This window comes from Herpailurus yagouaroundi, unplaced genomic scaffold (assembly GCF_014898765.1).
Source record: "Herpailurus yagouaroundi ecotype Mexico unplaced genomic scaffold, PumYag 159, whole genome shotgun sequence".
In the NCBI taxonomy this organism is placed as follows: Eukaryota; Metazoa; Chordata; class Mammalia; order Carnivora; family Felidae; genus Herpailurus; species Herpailurus yagouaroundi.
In genome coordinates, this window is record NW_024412400.1 from 25803005 (window position 1) to 25824276 (window position 21272).

General features: G+C 43.6%; 2 long non-coding RNA genes across 2 annotated transcripts in view; one reads left to right on the forward strand and one right to left on the reverse strand.

Annotated features, from left to right (window-relative positions):
* LOC121033645 (uncharacterized) overlaps positions 1-2966 on the forward strand; it is a 35979-nt gene extending 33013 nt beyond the window's left edge. Inside the window, exons 3-4 of the long non-coding RNA XR_005792038.1 lie at positions 2238-2438; positions 2860-2966. This is a non-coding gene — a long non-coding RNA (uncharacterized LOC121033645). The remainder of the gene's footprint in view (positions 1-2237; positions 2439-2859) is intronic.
* Positions 34-2861, reverse strand: LOC121033644 (uncharacterized). The gene is made up of 3 exons (XR_005792037.1): positions 2697-2861; positions 2310-2572; positions 34-90 (listed from the first exon to the last, which is right to left on the reverse strand). It is a non-coding gene; the product is annotated as an uncharacterized LOC121033644 (long non-coding RNA).
* Positions 2967-21272: the final 18306 nt, after the last annotated feature.

The following is a 21272-nucleotide window of genomic DNA, read 5'->3' on the forward strand; positions in this document are numbered from 1 at the left end:
TGCTGACAGCTCAGAGCCTGGAGCCTGCTTCGGATTCTGTGTCTCCCTCTCTCTCTGCCCCTCCTTTGCTTGTGCTCTGTCTCTCTCACTCTGGAAAATAAATAATAAAACATTTTTTAAAAATGTTAAAAAAAAAAAAGAAACTGTATCTGTGAGAACACTTTGTTAACTCAAAAGCCTTAATCTAAAGGCTGTCATTCATTCTGTGTGCATTTATCAAACCATCCTGTTAGATTGTGGGTTCCATGAGGATAGGAAAAAAACCATTCCATACCAAGCCAGCAGAGTACTGACCACGCAGTGAGGACCAAGATTACTTGGGAATTGATATTCTATGGGCATATGTAAATCATCCTTGTTGTTCTTATCTGCCAGGTACAAGCATATGCTGGAAAGAGGATCCCGTCAATTCTGCCCATCCCATAAGTACTAGAACATTGTCAATGATCAAGAAAATAATGAATTTTACAGGATCCTTCACTCCAGAAGGAATCAGCTGGTGGCAGCTCCTCGGAATTATCTGGGATGACAAAGGAGATTGACAAGGAAGATGAGCAGGTGGTTTTGTCTGAAAGGAGTGGCACTTTCACATAAAACCACAGCTCAATTTTTTTTGACATTTTTCTTTGCTCTCTTCCTATGCTATAAAAAGTGTGTTTTGAAATCATTGAATGTATTTTTTTACAGGCAAAGTTTCTGTTTTTTCAGGAAGGCTAACAACCTGCCATTACTGATTTATTTCTTCCTGGTCATTGGTGACATCTTTGTGGTATTTCTTTTCTTTTTCCTGTTTTTTTCTTTCTTTCCTTTTTTTTTTTTTTTTTTGCAAAGATGGTGGGTGGCAATAGAATAGTATAAAGAAGTGTCTGTTACAGAGAAAAAGCATCTGATTTCTTGATGTCCCAAAGCCAGAGCAAGTCTTCTAAGCTCAAATATTCTATAACAATCATTCTTAAACTTTAATCAGAATCTCCTGGAGGGCTTGTTAACCAGATTACTGGACTCCACCTCCAGGGCTTCTGATTCAGTAGGTCTAGGATGAGGCCCCAAGAATTTACATTTCCAACAAGTCCCCAGCTGATGCTGACACTATAGGTCTGGGACCATACATTGAGCACCACTGCCCTAGCCCTAGAATGCTAGTTCAGTTACCATATATTGAACACCTACAATGGGCTAGGCTCTGTGCTGGGGACACCAAGATGGGTGAGACTCATCTCATGCCTTTGAGGAGTCAAAGGCATGGAGCAAAAAATAGACATAGACATGAATTCATTTACTCATTGAGCACTGTTAAGGGAATACAGCATCAAAGTTCTTTCTCTGGGCCTCAGTTTCCCTCCTCACATCCCAGGCTTCTGGTGTACCATCCCACTGCTCTTTTCGACACTAGCTCTTCCCTTCTCTGACTGGGTGACCAGGGTAGAGAACCGGCTCCAGAAGGTCACAGATGAAAAGGAACCTTGGGTTCTTGAGGAGTGGGTGGAGAAGACAGGGGCTGGTTTCTTTTTATTAGCATGTCCGTGAAGCTCCCTTCTGGGCCAAGAGAGCACTGAGGAAGGAGCCAGAGGGGCCTGGACACAGGTCAGCAGCACTTTGGTGTGGAAGGCAGAGTGAGCATGTCAGAAATTATCCCCTCACCCAATCTCTACCCTTGAAATTCTTATTTCTTCATGTCCAAATGTCACCCTTAATTTAAAGCTTGGCTTAGATGCCATCGTGTGTGCAAAGCCTTTCTTGGCCCTCTATCCTTCACTGTCTCCACTGAACCTGCTTCCCTCACTGTGAATAATTACAGGATTTTATTCTTGCCTCTTCTGGGGCAGCTGCTTCCTCCTGCCGTTTAGAATAGCCCAGTCTTTTCTCTCTTGCTGACCATGAATTCCATCTTTTCTTAGAATTCTCCATTGCATGTGGTGCCAGGCCTCACACAGCATTCAACACACATCAGAATGTGGAATGAATCAGAATGTGGAATGAGGAATGAATAAACTAAGAGTTCATGCTACAGAAATCACTTCAATCCCAAAACCCACAATGTGAAGCAAAAGAGAGCAGAAGGGAAGTGGGGATGGAAGGAAATGGGAAATGGAGTAGGTAGGCTAACCAGAATTTGGCTAGGGACTGGACTGAAGAGATTATAGGCCTTGCCAGAGATTATGATTTAGTGGAGGATCACGGGAGCTCCAGGGTTCACGTATTCACTCAGTTATTTGCTTAGTTTTTCCTTTCTTGAGTGTTCCCAGTGTAACCAGGCTCCCTTGGGCAGCACCTGCTCTCACCCTGAACCTCCTGGAAACAGAACTCACCATTTGATGTGCCCCTCAAGACACATCCACAATGCACTCACAGAAGAGACAATTTACTGAAGGTTTTGTTGGAGAGAATGGAGAGAGGATTGACCTCACACACCACAAGACTTCTTCAATTCCTAAGGGGTATCTTGGTTCCCTTCCAAATCCTCTTCTAGTCAGCTCCTTTGCTGCTCTCCCTGCTTCCTTCTCCAGACAGCCTCCAAAGCCCTGTTTACTGCCCCAAGCACTTCAGATCTTCTCAGATATAATACTTCACTCTGCAAAATGGAAGCCTAAGAGTTAGTCAACCACAATAACCTATGGCTCCTGACAAGTCCCTCGGAGGCCCCAGAACAGCCCTCTCGCACACTCCGTCTACACAGACGTACGAACTCTTATTACCCAGCTTCCACACTGCTCCCCACTCAGTGAGGATGCCCTTACGGAGTCCCCTCCCAAACGCATTAGAGCTGGCCTGTGTGACAAATAGAATTTGGTGTTAGTAGATTGTGTGACTGCTGGATTAAAGCAAAATGGCCTCCAAACCTCTACTTTCTTCTTCCAGATTACCTGCTCCTAGTGCTTTGAAATGCATAGAAGATGCTTGTCTATCCTGAGGCCACGAGCTGGAAGTACCACATGAGAAATCTCATAGAGTCTTGGCTCTGTGCAAAGGGAGAATGAAATGCCCAGCCAGCCCTCAGCAGATCCAGCCCCAGCCATTTGAGTCACTCCAGCTGGGGGCCCAGACGTGGCATGGAGCGGAGACAAGCTCTGCCCAAATTGCAGATTCCTGATAGACTCCTGTGACTTTAAGCCAGTAACTGTGGGGATGATCTGTTATATGGCAACAGATAACAAGGTAGGTGCTTTTATTACTTTTATTTTATAGAGGAGAAAAATGCGGGTCAGAGAAGTGAAGTAACTTACCCAGTAAGTGGTGGTGTCTAGATTTGGATGCAAGCAATCTGGCTTCTAAGTCTGTTCTCACAACGTCAAAGGCTTTACATAAACTCAGAGCCTTCTTCAACATTCAAATGTTGAAGGTGTGGACCTCACAGACTGTTGTTCTTTATGGGGCCATGATGCTCCAGGCACCGTGATGTAACTTCTGGCTCACCACTGCCTCTCTCAGTCTGTAAGTTCTTGTTCTCCGTCAGCCAGGCATGGCATACACTCAGTTTCACACCAGAGCAATTCAAATTCCTGAAAACCAGCTTACACATCCAGCAAATCCACTCTCAAGCACATCAGGACGCTCCTGTTGGCCAGTCTTCCATTTTCCTCATAGCAGGGGAGCCTCTTTGGAAAAAGAACTTGGGGTCAGAAAACTCAGAGCCAAGGGAGTAAATGATGCACGATAGGGAGGTTCAGCCCAACATGTGGGACTGCAGTGGGGAGGTGGTAGGGGGTCTGCCTAGTGTCTGGGTTGTGAGGTAAACAACTGATGTGGTCATGTGCTGGCTATTCTCTGCCTGGCCCTGCTCTCCTGCATGCACTCTCCCCCTTGCTCTGCCCTGCTCTGTGCTCAGGGAAACTGATCCCAGGGGACTGCATCAGCTGGGCTCCCTCGTCAGGTGGATACTGATTGAACTCAGCAATGAGAGGCACTGGCCGGAGACTGGAAAGTGGGAGAAGAGAGGATTCAGCTCTGCACCGTATTTGTGGCCTTGGCTGCACCCCTCCACAGCCACAGCTCCTCAATGGCTCCAGCTCACACGAGCTCTGGTAAGACGACCTTTTTGCCCCTTTCTGTTCCAAGCCTAAAAGGGTGGTAACATCTTCCTGCCAGTCTCTGGGTGCCTCAACATCCTGTTTGTTCCCTTGACCTGAACACACCTTTGTAAGCAGATCCCTCCTGAAAGTCTCCTCGGTTGTACCATCTGGGTGAAGTTGATTTCAGCTGAGACTCTGATTCAGGTGCCCAGGAGTGCACATGGGCTGAGCAAGGTGAGTCAGAAGAAGTAAGGGGCAGACTGGGGTGGGAGTGTTTGGGAGCTGGCCCTGCACCAAAGTATAAATGTCAGATACTCTCAGACATAGTGCTGGCTGGGCCCAACAGATGCTTCTAAGAGGACTTATTTACCATCCACCCATTTGGGGAGCCTGGCAAAGCCCTTCCTTCTATAGGAGAATGATAATCCAAGCCTCCTATGGTCTTCACTGTGGCCAGCCAGGACACCATTACTCTAGGACAGAGCTGGAGAAACCCTCATATATGCTTTTGCTTTTGTTTTTGCAAACATTGCAACATTCCCTTTCTAGCATGGAACGTAGATACACCCCTGCTTCAGTTCAGACCTTGGCTCTACCCCTTGGTACCTGTGCGACCTTGAATAAATAGGTAATCCCTCTGGGCCTCTGTGTTCTCATCTGTAAAATGAGGGATAATAATGGGTTTGGGGCAGGGACTAAATGACCTACTACATATACAGCTCTTAGCACAGCGCCTGACACCAGCCAGTGCTCAAAACTGTTACTATCTCCACCGCTTACGTAGCCACGCGACCCTAGGCAGTTCACTTCACCTTTCTGTGCCTCCATTTCCTCCTCAATCAACTGGAGAAGTAACACAGACCTCCTGCATTACAAGGAGATCAAAATGAAGAAAATGTCAATGAAAGCATTCTAGAAGCTCTAAGCATCTTATGAATACAAGGCCTGTTTTAAAAAAAAAAAATGTAATAATAATTACCACAATTGAAAAACTAGTGGGGGCCCTAAAGACATGTTTCAGTAAGTCTTCATGCCATTATCCATAATGAGATGGAGAAGGAATTTAATAATAAGACCCCTGAGAAGGTCTCAGGTAAAGAAGAAATCATGAAAGAAAGAAAGAAAGAAGGAAAGAAGGAAAGAAAGAAAGAAAGAAAGAAAGAAAGAAAGAAAGAAAGAAAGAAAAGAAAAGAAAAAGAAAGAAAGAAAGAAAAGGTTAAGAAAACTTCTGAGAAATGGATTTGGTTTCATTTCTAAGCCTACCCATTTAAACTCACCTCCTGAAAAGGAATTATTACCACAATATATTTTCCAAATTCACTGATCATTAAGCCAGTATGAACAATGACTAAAACACACAGGATCAGATGCATTGAAATGAGTGAGTCCCCCCAGGAAAACACCTAGAGGAGTTCCCCCACCTCCCCAGGCATCCAGAGTGGACCACTCCCCTCCTCAGGGCAGGACACCTCCCTGCCCACGCCCAGCCGGGAAGACAGCCACAGGCCAGGGCCCAGGGCCCGGAGCCATGACTGTGTTTTTGGGAAATTAGACTCTCAAACCAGACTACTTTTGTTTTCCTGCCTCTCGTGATCTGCCTTTCCCTTCATGATAATGAAAGCATTGACTTTGTGGTAAGGGTTTTAACATCTCCAGACTCAGAGTATGGTCTGTGGACCAGCAGTATCAGCATCACCAGGAGCTCGTTAGAAGTCTACAATCTTAGGCCCCACCTCAGCCCTGTTGAATCAGAATCTGCATTTTAACATGATCCTCAGGTGATTCGTAGGCTCATTAAAGTTTGAGAAGCACTGTTTTAATCTTTCTGAGCCTCATACTTATCTTGCAAGGTTATTGTGAGGATTAAATATGTTCAAAGTGGCTGGCAAGAACTAAGTGCTAAATACATTTTTATCCTCTTCTTTACCCGGCACCCTGCACTGCCTCTGTGCCCGGCCTCCATCTGCCTGAGCCCTTCTTCTTGGCCTGGGCTTCTGAAAGCTGACCTTAACTTGCTTACTCAGACCCTGCCACTTGGCCAGTGCCCCAGACTGACCTCAACTCTTTCCTTGGAGTCCCTGGCAGACTTGCTGGGGCCTGTTGCTATACTTTTCAGCACTCCCTGCTGACCTAGACTATCCTAGACTTATCCTTGCTCTCCCCAAGCCCCACCTCTCTTGGCCCATCGCTGCCTTTGTACACCAAAAACTCTACAACAGCACGTATTTTAGTCACGCTGCCATTGCTCAAAATGGCCTTGGAACCGCTCCTTGGAATTTGCCTTTACAACCTCACACGGTGCCTGGCCCAGCAGAGTCACTAACTAAGTATTCCTTAGAGGAATGAATGAAGAACAAGCCTTCATACTGGGCCACAGGGTTTGTATCTCCTTTTGGGGATTCAGTTTCTTTGCTTTTCCTTTTTCCCACTTTTCTTTGCCATCTCAAAAGTGTGATGCAGAAAGCTGAGATTCAATGTTGACCCAGAAAGAAAGAGCCAATGAGAATGCCTGACTTGTTACGATTCTAGACCTCAATTCTCTATGCAAGGGAGCCCCTGTGGCCCCCAGGGTCCAGCCCTACTCACTATGATAACATGCTGGGGCTTGAGGCCAAATTGCCAGAAAGTATTGTCAGGTCCTGGCCTGGCCTTCTGTGCTTAGGTGGCTATGGGCTATCGGTATCCTGTCCAAATCTCCTTCACTAGCTAGTACGCACGTCACCCAGCTGCTGTAAGTGCTAGGGCCTGAAGCTCCCACCTGTGACCTTCTTTGGACAATTGCTATTGAATGAGCCACCTCACCTAGAAAATTAGGATATATGTCATCCTCACTCTCATCCCAAGGAACCAATGACTGAAGGATATAGGGGTATAAAAGCTAGCACCTTTGTCTCCAGGTGAGAGAACTCTGTAGTGCAGTTCACATTGCAGAGTTCCCACAGATCAGACCAAGGCTAGAATTTACCTGAGACCACATCCCTGACCAGCTCATTCCTCTGCTTCCTTTACTCCTTTACAAGCTTCCTTCTAGGGCATCCCTCAAAAAACTGTGTGCACCTGAAACTCTTTCTCAGGCTCTGGTTCCAGGAAAACTGGCCGAAAACAGTGCTTTTGGGATTGAGTGGCAGAACAAGGTTTCTGTGTTCAGGATCCTGAGGGCTCAGCACACACCATCTCGACACCAGCTTGACATGACTTATACTGGCATCTCCCCCCCCCCACTCCCATCAGCCCCTGGAGGCCCCAGAGCCAACTCTGAGAGGGATGAGAATCTAGGGCCGTGTTGTCCAAAATGGTAGCCACTAGCTACAGGTGACTGCTGAACATTTGAAATGTGGCTCATGCAATTAAAAAGCCGAATAGTTAATTTCACTTTATTTTAATTAAAAAATTGGTATTCGGGGTGCCGGGGTGGCTCAGTCGGTTGAGCTTCCGACTTCGGCTCAGGTCATGATCTCGTGGTCTCTGAGTTCAAGCCCCGCGTCGGGCTCTGTGCTGGCAGCTCAGAGCCTGGAGCCTGCTTTGGATTCTGTGTCTCCCTCTCTCTCTGCCCCTCCCTTGCTCATGCTCTGTCTCTCTCTCTCTCTCTCTGTCAAAAATAAAAATAAACATTAAAAAAATTTTTTAAATAAAAAATTGGTACTCAATTCAGTCATTAGGAAACTATTAAGCATATTTGTAACAACTGGGTGTGCAAATCTACATCTTTGCAGGTTGCAAATCTTTTTAAAAAAAATTTACATCCAAGTTAATTAGCATAGAGTGCAATAATGATTTCAGTAGAATCCAGTGATTCATCTCCCACATATAACATCCAGTGCTCATCCCAACAAGCGTCCTCCCTAATGCCCCTTGCCCATTTAGCCCATCCCCCCACCCACCTCCCCTCCAGCGACCCTCAATTTGTTCTCTGTATTTAAGAGTCTCTTATATCTTGCCACCCTCCCTGTTTTTATATTATTTTTGCTTCCCTTCCCTTATGTTCATCTGTTTTGTATCTTAAATTCCACATATGAGGGAAGTCACATGACATTTGTCTTTCTCTGACTAATTTTGCTTAGGATAATGCCCTCTAGTTCCATCCACATGGTTGCAAATGTCAACATTTCATTATTTTTGATTCCCGAGTAATACTCCATTATATATATGTGTGTGTATATATATATGTATATATATACACATACATATATAATTTATCCATTAATTTGTCGATAGACATTTGGGCTCTTTCCATACTTTGGCTGTTGTTGATAGTGCTGCTATAAGCATTGGGGTGCATGTGCCCCTTCGAAATAGCACACCAGGATCCTTTGGATAAATTTCAGGTTGCAAATCTTATGAAATCCAAATACAGTTCAAGGATTTTTCCAATGAAAATTTAGCATCCAAATTGAGAGGTGCTGTATGTATTAAAAAGGTACACCAGATTCTAGAGATCTAGTATTAAAAGATACATAAAAGATACCATTAATATTTTTATTTATTTTTTAATTTAAAAATGTTTATTTATTTATTTTTGAGAGAGTTGTGGAGGGGCGGGGGGAGGGGGCACAGAGAGAGAGAATCCCAAGCAGGCTCTGAGCTGTTAGCTCAGAGCCCAATGTAGGGCTTGATCTCACGAACCCTGAGGTCATGACCTGAGCCAAAATCAAGAGTAGGATGCCTGACCGACTGAGCCACCCAGGCACCCCTCATTAATATTTTTAATATTGGTTACATGTTAAAATAATATTTTATTTACTTTGTTAAATAAAATGTTATTAGTATTTAAACTATGGCTTCGAAAAATGTTTAATTATGTACATAATAAGAATATGTACTAATTACATGTGTAATAAGAATTAAAGGCAAGGACCAGGCAGGGTACTGGAGTCCAGACTGAAATGTGACCAAAAAGGGACTTAGAGATACTGAGCCCCAGAGATGTTAAGATAAAACAGTTGCTCATATATCCTCTCAGGAAACTCCCATGTCTCAAGTGGGGTTCCCCAGAAACAGACATTGATATGAGGATTAATGTGCAAAGCAATTATTGCTGAAAAGCTGGTAGGAAGTGGAGGACAGGATAGGGAAACGGGGAAAACCGGGAATGATTTCAGCAGTCTGCAGAGGGCAGCTTAAGCTTCACCCAGATGGCAAATTCTGGAGTATAAGTTATACTTCAGAGGTTGTCTCAACTCCAGGTGAGGGAGGCTGGTTTTCAAAGCCCCCCACCAATCAGTCCTTTGTCAAAGGACTCAGCAGGAGACCTAAACTCCTGGGTACCTCCTACTTGTGATCCTAGGCAAAGCAGCTCTAGCAGCCCAAAGAGAGTTCTAAGAAAAAGAGTTACATGTACAGACGATTGAAGGCAAAAGCATGCTGAAGCCAGGGGAGGAGTGACCAGACATAGTAAAGAAATTTAAGGATTCTGGGTAGTGCATCAACAGCCTCCACTGTACTCCATCTTGGAAGGTCACCTGCGTACATCTCTTCCCTGCAGCCTGAAGAGTGTAGCTGGATCAGCAACCTTATGTGCTCTCTTCAATTCACCTTCTGGTTTTCAGACTGTTCTTACAGAGTTTCCTTTTGGGTCACTATAAATCCAGGAGAGCCCAGCTGGTAAGGGCTCCATGCCCTCTACCTGGCTAAAAATGAAGCAGTTCTACTTTTATTTTCTCCTATGTATTGGGTTTCCAAGGATGATTTTGCTTAACCAGAGGTCTCCACAGCTAAAAGAAAGCCTTGAAAACTACAGTGATAGGCCGTGGTCAAAATAAGTGTATTACTTTTCTTTTTTATCACTGGATAACAAATCACCCAAAACTTAGAAGCTCAAAATAACATACATTTTTTTCTCACAGTCTCTGTAGGTCAGAAGTCCAAGCACAGCTAAGCTCAGAGTCTCATAAGGCTGCCATCTAGGTATTGACAGAGGCTGTGGTCTCATCAGAGGCTTGACTAGGGAAGGATCTGATTCCAAGATCCTTCAGGCTGTTGGCAGGATTGATCTCCTTGTAATTGTAGGACTAGGGCCTGTTTTCTTGCTGACTGTCAGCAAATATGGGCCGCCCAAAGTTTCTTGCCAGGTGGGCCCCTCCATAGGCCCTCTTGTGACAAGGCAGCTTACTCCTTCAAGGCATAATGAAGTCTCTCTAGTCTATGCTAGCAAGATAGAGCTATATATGTATATAATAACATAATCATGAGTGATATATAACAACATAATCATGAAAGTGACACCCTTGCCATGTTCTAGGGTGAGTTCCTAGTCCTACCCACACTCAAAGGGAGGACATGATACAGGACATAAAAATGGGGCCATACTAGGGTCTGTCCACTACAATGGTTATAAAGGAATGATGTTTAATTGGAGGCTTCTTGGTAAAAGCCTTGCCATGTAAGAGAAAGAATTGCTGTATTTCTAATTCTTCCATTCATACCAACCTGGTCTTAAGCAAGCAAGCAAGGTCTTTCTTGTGCAGACCCTAAATGATTTTGATCTATTGTCTTGCTTTCTGACCTCTCATATCTGTGTGCATTTTGACAACACATTTTCAACCAGTATCTCTAGACCACGGGTGCGGTCTTGGGCTTGCCCTGGCTAGTTACGTAGCCCTATCTCTGCATTCTTACAGCTGTTGCCTCTGGTCCCACACCTAATAGTCTCTTTTTTTTTTTTTTCACTTAATTTCCTGCCTTGGTTTTCATATATTCAATCAAAACTGTCACATGGGAAAAAGCTACAGCTCACTGGATCAAACAAAACACATTATAATAATTAAAAAGCAAATCTTGGTTAAATTTCTTCAGATAAGAAGGAGTTACTTTAGATTAACTGTACTTGACTACCTTGATAAATCTGACATCATTTAGATTTTTAGTTTAGCCTTATGGTAATTTTTAAACAACATCTGTAGGATACCAGCTTCAGGGAATTTGGCCGGCATTACTAAAAGTCACATTTTGCTGAAAGCTTGTTGAATTTAGAGCTCACATTTTATGTAAAATTTGAAGACTTTGATGCTTAATACCTCCAATTTATTACCTCTCTGAGGTCTTAAAGTGTCATTATACTTTATTTCACCAATGAAAACAGTAAATAGTAAATGTTAGGGAACGAAACAAAAACAAGTTATTCATCAAGCATTATCAGAAAAACAAAACCTTAAGAATCACCAGAGAAACAAAAGGAATTTGAGAACTGAAGATCAATCCAGAGACTGACTAATCAGGAATGGCAAATATTTAGCATGGATGCCTCAACTTCCCAACTGGTGCCCGTGGCAGACATCATCAATTCATCACTACATTCCTCTGCTGAGTCTGAATAGGGTTTCTGAGTTCTCCATTCCCAGAAATGACTACTGCTTTAGATAAGGCTCTTTAGTTACAAGTAATAGAAACCAACTTGAGCCACCTTGAGCAAATAAGGAGGAAATTCACAGAAACATACGAGGGTATCCTAAAGAAGTCCAGCACAAGTATGCAGCTAGGCCCCAGGAACCAGGAACCAGAAAGCCATCAGGCCTCTGTCCCTTACCTCTGCATGTTTTTGCCTGCTTTTTTTCACTTTTTTTCTCTGCAGTCAGGCTTTCTCTTCATCTCCAATCTGCTTGAGGTCATGTGGCCACTCTTAGCACCCATGTTTTCTTATTCCAATTATAGCCTCCTACAGCGACTGTATCTGAAGCTCAGCATCAGATTCCCAAGGGAGAAGCTCTGACTGTGCTTAGATCAGGTGACTACCTCTGACCCCGTCAGCCCTCATCTAAAAGGTAGGGACAGCGTTCAAAATGGCTATGCAGTGCCCGCTCCTGTGGAATGGCGAGCAGTTCTCCGAGAGGGCAGGGATGGCTCACAGCCTGAGCAGAAAAGTCAGAGATCTTTTCTATTACTATTATCAATCAACAGGCAGTGGCATAAGAGATGAAACATATTTTCTCCTTAGGATCTAGATCAGGCGAGACCAGTAGAGCTTCTGTGGATGGCGGACATGTTCTGTATCTGCACGCTCAGATGTGATAGCCACTCACCACATGTGAGCTGTCAAGTGCTTGACATGTGTGTGGGGAACCGAATTGTTAACCTTATTTACTTTTAATTTAAATTTAAATAGCCATATATAGCAAGTGGCCACCATACCAGGCAGTGTAGTTTAAAGATAAGGAAACTGAGCTCCGAGACCACATAGCTAGTTAATAACACAACTGGAACTGAATGCTTGCTCTCCTCTGTCTTTAAAATCTTTCCATCCCATTAATTGGAATTGAGGAATCTGCACAAAGGATCTTCCCAGGTAATTCAAATTTGCTACTTTAAGTGTCCACACCTAACCATTCGTTGATGTCAAGCTTTCTGAAGTGTACTGCACACGTCCTGCCTTGGAAAAAAGCCATGTGGCCATAATTGTATACTTTTCTTAATAACACCAAGTGTGAACCTCAGTTGTCACTCTGGGGAATAATAATGAGGCCCTCAGAACAGGGCCTAGTGAGGCTTACAGGGCTGTCTTCCCCACACTTAACATCTCTACAGCTGGGAGCGATTTGGCTGTTTCCTCTCTCCTTGTCACATCTTGATGTGGTGGCTTCTGACAGCATCCCACCTCCCTTCACTAGCTCAGCAACGAACCAAGTACAGGAACTTGATCCATTAGTGAGCTTAATTTCACCCACGATTCTAAACCATTAGGCCTGGGGGAGTTTCACAACTGAGTCAGGTACACAGGGTTTTGTATAAAATTTTCCACAATACACAGTTTTTTTTCTTAAAGGTGTATAATGATGTGAGTCTCATGAAAGCTGTTTGCGGGATAAATGGTATGATGTTTTTTGGTTTTTGGTTGTTTTTTTTTTTTATTGTGCCACTGTGGGTATGTCAATATTGCTATGTCTAGGGTACCAACGTAGGATAGGACTGTGCACAAAATATTTCAAGAAATGAGATGGAAACTTGGTGTGGATTATTTTAGATTACTTTCCTGAGCTCTTTTTCCACAGTGTGTTTTCAGGTCATGGAATAGCCACAGTTTTACAAATCTTTTGAAAATATTCAAACTGAAAGTGAATTTGAAGGATACTAAAAGAAATAATAAATTCGTTTCTGTATTCTCTGCTTATATGGGGTCCAGACTTGCAGTAATTGTATCTATTCAAAACATATCTGAGTGCGTGAGAGCCAGAAAGGGCTCAAAGCAAAGGGAATAGTTGTCGCAAAGCCCATGCACTAGAGACCCGGACCTGTAGCCAGGAGAAACAAGACACCCTGATGGCCTTAAGCCTGGGTCTCATGCTCTTCTCCTGGAGCCCGGACTGAGGGTGTGTGAGAAGGGTGGTTCCAAAGGAAATCTGGGCTCTGCTTCCCGGACCACCAAAAGCCACTATATGACTATATGCTCTGTTCACCATTTCTGGGGAGAATATAATCTATTTTAGAAATATTTCCCTTACACGATTAAAATGTTTGGGTTTTTGTGGCATCTGTGAGGTGAGATTTCAGTTATCTGAAAAAAAAAAAAAAAAAAAAAGGTTTATGCAGAGGCACACCACCAGACAGGGGTCCTGCATTTTTCACTTGCCTTCTGAAAACACCGTGAGGATTTGTTCAAGGGAAGCACTCATTTTGCCTTTATGCTACTTTACAAAATAACTTCACTAACGCGTTCATCGGTTCATCAGTTATTTATAGTCAAGTCTTGATTATCCTCTAGGCAGGTTTCTGGCACGGTTTTCAGTCCTCTGTTTGCCTTTCTCACCTCCCACGGACACACACACTTCTGCAGCTTGTAGCAACTTAGAATTTCCCGAGTCACAGCTCCCCTACCCCTCGTGCCAGCTCAGCCGCCCTTCCCCCAAGGTGTCTACAAACCCAAACAACAGTTACCTACCTCCCCACGGCCTTTCCCAAGAACCAGACGAGGCCGCCAGAGAGGATTCTGGGGTTCCTGGGAAGCATGCGGAGAGCCCCAGACCTTGCGGGAAGGCTGGAGAGGGGTCACTAGCCAGGGCGGGGCGGGGCCATCCACTAGCTTCCCATCTCATTTCACAGCATGGCATCACTTTGTTTGAAGTGTTATGTATTCCCAAGACATGTGACACACCCTCCCCTCCTCAAATTCCAGATGAGTACAAAAACAAATTCCTAAGTTGCATCAGAATTATTTCTTTTCTATCTGCACTTTGGGCCTCTGTGAAAGTGGCACTGGCATTTTTTTTTTTTTTTTTTTTTGTGATGAGGAATAGATTCTAGGTCTCCTAATTCCTGAGCCAGAGCTGTTTCCATGCTGCCCTTAGTTAGAGCAGTGGTTCTCAGTCTCGGGATTCTGATGCCTCGGCCTCAGCTCTAGAGATTCTGATTTTAACTGATCTGAGGTTAGACCTGAGCACTGGGCTCTTCACACATCCTCTAAGCGGTTCTAGTGTGCAGCCAAGGCTGAGAACCACTGGCTCAGAGCCTCACTTGGCTAATAGTGATTGCGAGTGCAGCTCTTCAGTTGCACAGCTGTGGCTCCACTGATTTAGAATAAATGTTTGACTAGGAAGGGGAGGAGATGTACACACACACACAGAACAATTCAGGGGCTGTTGCACATCGCCAGGGTGAACACTTCATTCACTCATTCAGTCCACAAACATTTATTGAGGCCCGCCACTAGAATGGGTAGATGCAAAAATGCATGATAAAGTCACTAACCTCCAGGATATAACAACCCCCTAGAAGAAGCTTTCCGACAGGTTCTCTGGACCCCCAGAGTCCCCTATAGGGACAGTCAATTCTAGCCCTTCCTCCTTCCTGGTTTATGCCCAGTTAGTGACTCATAATTCCCCTGCATTTGCACATGATTTGACTGAACATATATAATCCTGATGCTTGTAGTCTCTGGTTGCTCTGCAGAGTACAGTTGCTTGAATTATGACAGTTATCTCTGCTAATAAAGTTCACTTTTTTACTGCAGAGTTATAAATACATATGCAGCTTGCATATTCGAGGAGGCATGTGGGAGGAAACGCTGAGCTGTGGGGCCCTTCTAGAACAGAAGCCACTCCCTAGCACCTGCACATACATAACTTTCCTGATACATCCCTCTGTGCACTCCCCACCCCCCCCATCCCAAAGGCTCATCTTCAGGGCTTTCTTATAAAAAGGATTTACTGTATACGACCCTGGTGAGAAGATCAGAAATTAGCATCCTTGACATTTGCCTGCTTTCCTCAGCCCCCAAATGGATTCAGAGCCATCAGCTTCCCTTTTCCCAGGAGAAAACTGGTCCCACAGTCTCTGAGGAGACTGGAATGGCATTAACTGGGATGTAAAGCGACAGCCAAATGGGGATTAGGAAGACAGGCAGCAGGAAGGGGGGATGGCCGATCTTGTAAATTTGAGCCCTGCAAATAAGTTCATTAAGTCTAGGATATGCTCGGGGTGCTGGTAAGGCATATAAAGGAGCAGCAGACAAATAAATCTAGCCAGTTGTTTGAAGGAGAAGAGCTAATGGAGGAATTTTTCTAAAAGGAACTTTAACTTTTTACTGAATGCAATAACACTATGCATTATCAATCAGCTGACTATAATTTTACAATTTAGCCTGGAATTTGAACTGCCTGCAGGAGATTGTACCTTGTGGGTAATAATAGGTATGCATGGCGAATGTTGTATAGCATATTTCCTTAAAATATATAGCGGGCTACTTTGGTAACGAATGCATTTATTTGCAGAGAAAATTACGATTATGGTGTGACTCAGCATGGAGCAGGCGCTGCTGGTTGTCGAACCAACAGCTTTTCCCCATTTTCCTTGCTAGCCAAGGAAATTCCACGGAGTTGGGAGGGGGTGGCTAGATTTCCACCCTCCCCCAAGTGACAGGGTTGAGAGTGACTTCGCCCTCCCCCCAGGATCAAAGGGAAATCCTCACGGGCCTCAGCCAATCCCAGTGACCCATTCCCCTCGCTGGAGCTACTTCAGGGGTGGGTGTACTGGACTGTCTGCTGCCAGAATCGTACCACCATTCGCCTCCAAGACGAGGACCCGTGCTGTCCAGAATGACCATCTCTGCCCTGTTCCAGCTCATTGCTCGCAAGAGGACCTCGGGTCAGGATTTGCAAAGAGGACGGTGTTATTCCTCTAGAGATAGTTGTAGCTGCATGGGTGGGCAGATGAGAAAGTCCCTGCAGCTTCCTGGCACAAATGTAAGGAATTACACACTTAGGTGTTTGAGGCTAAGGTTGTTCAGGGTCAGCTCCTCTGATCTTTAAGGATAGAGTTTCTAAACTCTGCTCCCCTGGCTCTCCCAGGAGTTGTGGGAGATTCTACGTTAGGTCTGTTAGATCCAGGATGCATCGAGTGGCTTTAGTTTTCCATCCTGAACCCTGACTGATACAGTGGCCAGGAGTCCAGTATTGACCAATAGGCTGGAGCGCTTTTCTTTACCTCTGAGAAGTGGACTGTAGGAGAGACAGCCCCTATCTGCTGCCTCTGGATGACGTGGCATTTGGATGTGATGCCTGGTACAGCTGTCACCATTTGCTGCCCACCTGAAATAGAGCCAATATGCAAGTAAAAGGAGAGCCGAGAGAAATGCCCAGCAAGAGGAGCTGAAGTCCTGATGTACCTGCAGCCAATGGCTTTCTAATTGGCACAGACATATTCTTTAAGGAAGCAAATGTTAAGATAGTTTGACAGTGGCTGCCGTGTTTTCTGAGGATGAGACATTATAGAGTGATTCACACCTGCTCTCCAGCCTTTTCTTCTTATATTCTTCCCCCACCCCAGCAAATGAATATCCAGATAATCTCTGTCTCAAATGTATCACACACCTTTGAAATATCTATGTGAATTATTGGTTTGCATTGGCATATGTGTCTACAATATTATTGCACCTTTTTTTTCAAACTCCAATTACACTTTAAAAGACTTACACTGCCAAAGCATTAGTATAATCCTATCATTTTGAATTTCTTCTTGTTTTACCCATACACGTTCAGTCCTCACTTTGCAGGATAGTGCAGGAGCAAAAAAATGACCCTGAAAGCTGAAGCTATACCAAGCAATCTTAATAATTAACAGGAAAAATCACAACTGTTGCATGAAAGTTTTTTCGAAAATACTAAAAACTTACTTTCATTTATAAACATATGGAGATGCTTTAAAAATGGTAAAAGTTACATTTATTTGATACAATGTTACTTAAAACATTGGAAACATTGATTAAATGTTCTATTTCTTTGAAAAATTTGAGTCGTTTGAACAGTGCTTACCTTCAGAGCATCTTTTCTCTGCCCTGGCAAATTGTCATGTCATTCTAAGTTTAGAGCAGCTTCTAATATTTCATCCTTTACACTTACAGTGTAAGTGTAACTTTAGAGTTTTTTTAATATGAAAATTTTGTCCATGTCACTTCCCCTGAGACATCCTCCTTTTTGCCACACCACTCACTGATGATAAATTTGCCTTCTGGCTGCGTACCTATGTTTCTTGAATAGCTGCAGTGTCAACATTCTCACTGTAGAAACTTATGTATTATTTGCAACCCAAATAATCATGATATAGGAAGTATTATTACTATTATTGTTGTAAATTCCATATGAAAACTTCCTGCTGAGTTCTAAATCAGTTATAGTAGTAGCACTTGAAGAGAACTGTCCACAAACCTTGGGAGTCTGCCTCTGGACAAGCAAAAGAGCATGTTGTTATATGAATTCTCCCATCCTATTGAGTACTGACTTCCTAAAATGCCATTGTTCTTCCCCAGGACCCCCTTGGGTGAACCACAAGGCATTGTTTTGGTTTTGGAACCTATCTACCCTTCTGGGAAAAAGAAAAGAAGTCAAGTTTTTACCTGAGGAAAGCCAGCTGGGCACAAAGGAAATTTGTTTTGTGAAGTTGTTATCCATCCAGGCTAGCAATCAAGAGAATCTTATGGGTCAAGTGACAGTACCTTCCTGGATTACTGTGTTAAAAAGGACTTTCAGGGGCGCCTGGGTGGCTCGGTCGGTTAGGCGGCCGACTTCGGCTCAGGTCATGATCTCGCGGTCCGTGAGTTCGAGCCCCGCGTCGGGCTCTGGGCTGACAGCTCAGAGCCTGGAACCTGTTTCGGATTCTGTGTCTCCCTCTGTTTGACCCTCCCCCGTTCATGCTCTGTCTCTCTCTGTCTCAAAAATAAATAAACGTTAAAATAAATAAATAAATAAATAAATAAAAAGGACTTTCTGACGATGTCTAGGCTCAACAGAAGAAAGCATCGCAATTGATTAGCAATGTCTGTCCCAGTTAAGGGAGAGGAGAGTAAGGGTATCTGCTCTGGACAGGCCATTCCTAATCTAGAGGCTGCCTCTTGGTAAGGTCAGCCATCCAAGTCTGGCAGCATATGAAAACATATTTGATATCTCAGGGATGGACTTGCACCAACCAAATTCATACGAAACTGATATATAAATCAGAAAGACAGTTTATTGACTTGATTTAGAAATGAAACTGCGAATGTGCACCTGTTATTAAATGGGAACTTGAATGGCATAATGAAGGAACTTTGGAGTCAGGCAGACCTAGTTTTGCATCACAGCAGCAGCTCTCAGTAGCTACAAGCTCGTCCATAGCATTCTGTTGATAAGGACATTGACGCTGTGTCTGGGGTCAGTAGGAAAAAATGTCCTGGTTAATTAACTATGTCTGAAGCAGTCAAAATGGGGAAAGTGGGAGTGGCTATTGTTGGTACATATTGTTATGTGTTCCAGTTTTTAACCAATGAATGCATGCTGGATTCCTGATAGGAGAGTCTGTTTTCTAGAATCGAAAAACTGCTTTGCAAACAAGGATATAAAAGATGTTTGCTGCAAGATTTGTATGGTTAGTATCACCGAGGCATCTTCACAGTATAAACACAAAGGACACATAAATAAGAAATGATGGTTCGTGGTTCTGGACACTCACTCTCCTGCTCAGAGCTGGAGAAAAAATGGTCACATTTTGTCTCCTATCTATCCTCCATTTTATATACACATTATAGACCAGTGCCGACCAACAGAAATATAATGCAAGCCATAAATGTGAACTATGTAGGTTATTTTAAATTTTCTAGTAGCCATATGAAAAAGTGAAGAGAAAATAACACCTTTTTACAAGGATTCGACCAGTTTTATTACCTCTATACCTTGTGTACATACCCTCATCTTTAGAGAATAATCTCTACATTTAGCTATTGGAGTATCTCTGGCCAAGGACTGGTATCTCAGAGGAGACTGGGGGCCTGGTCCCTCCAAGCCTTAGCTCTCTCTAGTCTTACTGCTGGGTGGTAGGCAGCAGCTGCCCAGCCTGGTATTTGTGGTTCTTTTTGTGGAACACTGGTCTCTCCACAACCACAGTTCTGTTGGGCCCTCAGCAAAGCTGAACCATTTTTCTACCTTGGATTCTTTCAAAGTTTCTCCTATAACCATAATTTTTTTAACTTGGAGAAAAGAATAGGCTCCTTTTTCTTCTTTAAACTGCATTTATGGCACCATTGCTGGTTTTCCCTAAACCAGTGGTTCTCATACTTGAGTGAACATCAGCCTCACCTGGAGGGTTTGTTAAATCACTGGTCCAGCTCCAGAGTTTCAACTTCAGTAGGTCTGAGGTGGGGCATGAGCATCTGCATTGCTAAAAGTTCCCAGGGGATGGCAGTGCTGTGGTCCAGGAACCACACTTTGAGAACCACTGATATTTACCTTTCATTTCAGTGCAGGAAGGAGATGAGAGGCTTTGGGTATCTGAAAGTGAAAGAATTGGGGGAAGTGAAAAGCATCAGGTTGTATCTTTCCTCCAAAATAAGTCAAACCCAGTTCTGTTGTTATTCTCTCCCCTGAACCAGCATCTTAGCATGCTTGAACACCTCCTCTTCCAACATTTCTCCCCCAGTCTCCTGCTAGAGGCAGAGCAACGGGGCCTCTGTCTTTCACAGACCTCTTTTACAGCCCTCTATTGTTCTCTGATGTCGTAAGCATCTGGGCATGCATGTTGACAGTCATGTGCAGTAGGGCTGGAGACTTCTTTTGGCTAGCAGCACCCTCTCCCTAACACCAGGACCTCTCATAGAACTCTCTTGGCCAAAGAGTATTGAATGATTGAGTGAATGAATGATACATGTTTGGAAAACAAGAAAAGGACTATTCACATGTTAGTTAAAACTTTCCCAAGTATCAGAGATAACAATGACACAAGAAATTGTTAAGAAAAAAAACAACAACCAAAAAACAACAGACACACTTGGACCTCTTGAGAACTCATTATAACTTTAATATCACTTACATGGTGTCAATCACACACAGTTCCAAACACCTATCATGGTTTTACAGACACAACTTCCATTTGACATAGATGCTGTTACTTGGAGTGATAGACTTGTAAGGCATGTTATTATGAAGAAAATGTTTTCGGTGCCCTTAAAACACTGGGTCTCAGGGGCGCTTGGGTGACTCAGTCGGCTAAGCCTGTGACCTCAGCTCAGGTCATGATCTTGTGGTTGGTGGGCTCGAGCCCCACGTTGGGCTCTGACAGCTCAGAGACTGGAGCCTGTTTCAGATTCTGTGTCTACCTCTCTATGTCCTTCCCTCTGCTCATGGTCTGTCTCTCAAAAATGAAGAAATGTTTTAAAAAAATAAAAATAAACCCACTGGTCTCAGAGACCCTTCTTTTTTTTTTTTTAAACTTTTTATTTTGGAAAATTTCAAATATATATAAAGGTAAAGAGGACAATACGATGAACTTTCATGAACCAATAATCTAGCTTCAATAATGATCAACTCTTGGCAAATCTTGTTTAATCTATAACTTCACTCACTTCAGTAATACATGTATTTCTTATGAAGCAATGCCCAGTGTATATCAGCTCATACATAAAAAGTTTCAGTGTGTATCTCTAATATCTGAAGATTATTTTAAGAATATAACTACACTGGGGTGCCTGGGTGGCTCAGGCTGAGCGTTGGACCCTCGGTTTCAGCTCAGGTCATGATCTCACATTTCATGAGTTTGAGCCCCACATCGGGCTCTAAGCTGACAGCACAGAGCCTGCTTGGGTTTCTCTCTCCCTATCTCTCTGCCCCTCCCTGGCTTGTGCTGTCTCTGTCTCTCTCAACATAAGTAAATAAACTTAAAAAAAAAAAAAAAAAGAATATAACCACATTGTCATTATCACACTTAATAAATCCTTAACATCATCAAATATTTAAAAAAAATTTTTTTTAATGTTTATTTATTTTTGAGAGACAGAGACAGAGTGTGAGGGGGAGAGGGACTGAGAGAGGGAGA